This window comes from Anoplophora glabripennis, unplaced genomic scaffold, assembly GCF_000390285.2.
Source record: "Anoplophora glabripennis isolate ALB-LARVAE unplaced genomic scaffold, Agla_2.0 scaffold2135, whole genome shotgun sequence".
NCBI classification, from domain to species: domain Eukaryota; kingdom Metazoa; phylum Arthropoda; class Insecta; order Coleoptera; family Cerambycidae; genus Anoplophora; species Anoplophora glabripennis.
In genome coordinates, this window is record NW_019418329.1 from 8,050 (window position 1) to 10,298 (window position 2,249).

The 2,249-nt window shown below is 31.0% G+C and overlaps 1 non-coding gene across 1 annotated transcript; it reads left to right on the forward strand.

Moving 5' to 3' along the window:
- The first annotated feature begins 333 nt into the window (after positions 1 to 333).
- On the forward strand, positions 334 to 405 carry Trnag-ucc. Its single transcript has one exon. It is a non-coding gene; the product is annotated as a tRNA-Gly (tRNA).
- Positions 406 to 2,249: the final 1,844 nt, after the last annotated feature.

Sequence of the window (2,249 nt, forward strand, 5' to 3'; positions counted from 1 at the left end):
CTCAGCCCCTTGCAGCTCTTCAGCACCAAAGACTTTATGTCTTATTCTCCCAAAGGCTGCACACTGTCCCAGAAGGTGGACAGGGGTGTCCTCCCCTTCGCCACATTTCGGGCATAGAGGGTCCTCCTCAATTCCTATTAAGCTTAAATGCCTCCTAAGTCTGCAGTGGCCTGTCAGNCCTTGGCTTTTAGTCACGGTTAATCCAGTATATATGTATAATAATATACAAAGTTTTAACTTAAATATTATAAACTGTCTGTAAGAAATATAACGAGAAAGTATTCCAATAGAAATATACAATTGATTATCCTATAAAGAGATTGGTTGTCATGTGCGATGGTGGTGTAATGGTCAGCATAGTTGCCTTCCAAGCAGTTGATCCGGGTTCGATTCCCGGCCATCGCATAACTTTTTTTTATTTTGTGTTTAACTTGTTTTTTTACTGAATCATATTTTCTTGTCAGTTAATTTTCAGAATTAACAGACAATTTTATAGAATTCATCAGTTTTATTTCTTTCGGTATTTCTCTCTGTAACTGTTATTTTAATTAAACAACAATACATTTTATTAAACCAATAAACCAATACAAAATTAAATATTGTTTAATTTATTTTATTTTTGGATGACACCAAAAGATTTGTATGATCAGCATAGTTTGTCGCAAAATTGTTCGGTTTTGTTATTATATCTGCTAAATCGTTCGTAAATATAATAAAGAGAACTGGACATTTCACATGTCCTTGAGGTACTCCTCTATATTTCAGATTTAACATGTACAGCATTTATTACTACATTTATATGTTTGAATAAATTAGAAAAAAAAACAAACATGATTGTTAGAAAACTAATACATAATAATGCTTTATTTTTTGTGTAAAACAATTATTATTTATACACAAAATGCAGAGCGATCTAGTATAGCTACTAGCCGCCCGATTTAACGAAAATACTTACATAGTATACACAAAAGTACATTATCAACTCAAGGAAAACATGAATAATAATACACTCTCACATCTAAGCTAAATATTATAAAAACTGTTATATTCTCTGACCGATAACATGTAATCTTATAAATTAATGTTGCCAAATGGACAATAAATTTCTCCACCAATTTTTACCACAAAGATAGATCAAAAAGTGGCGTCACATGATCAAACTCTCCAGTATTATAACAAAATTTACGACATGAATTTTGTACTTTCTGTAGAGTGTTTTTCTTTCATTGTAAGTGCTGGCTAATACAAAATGTCGCAGTAAGCTAAAGATGAGAGAATAATGTGTGTAAGTTTAAGTTTAATTTCAACAGAAAGCAATTTTTGTGCATGTAGAGCATTTTTAGCTTATAGTAATACTTTTGCAACAAATGTAACACATGCATTTCATACCTAAGATTAACATCAACATATATGTTCCTAGATTTTTAACAGATGTAGAAGGAATTAGGTGGTCAACTCCATTGATATTGATTTTAAAATTATTTTTATTATCCACTTCTTCATTGCCAAATATTATCAACTGGGATTTCTTTTTATTAACTAAGGCGTGACATTCCGAAACTTCAACAATTTTTTTTAGATCTTTGTCGATATTATTTGCCACCACAACCATATTAGCTAAGGAAAAAGAATAATAGATTTGCATATCATCTGCATACTAGTGAGAATTAAAAAACGAGAATTTAAAAAAATCAACAAATTATAAAGGTACAACGTAATGGTCCCAGAATACTTCCTTGAGGTACACCTCTATTCAGTGTAATATAATCTGAAAATGAATTACCAAAAGTAACTCTTTGTTTGCGAAAATTTAAGTAATACAGTATCATCTAGTCCAAAGTATTTTAGCTTCAAAAAAAGAATCCTGTGATCTAATGTGTCAATAGCCTTACTAATCCAATAGTAGGTACTAAGCAGGTATTTAATTTATTGTCTAAAGCTCTAATTATATCATCTGTAACATGTAACAAAACCTTTGAGGTACTGTGTAATGAACGAAAACCCCATTGCGTAGCATTTAGAATCTTATTGTTGTAAAAATATTCGCTAAGTTGTTTATACACAATCCTCTCCAATACTTTGGATATAGCAGGCAAAATACTGATTGGTCGAAACTGATTTATTAGAGTGGGATTATTTACTTTTGGTATAGGTACAATATTACAATATTTGCATTTTTCCAAAGTGATGGAAACTTAGCTGATAGAAGACAGTTGTTCATATTACGGTATGAGTAATACAGGGTGTTT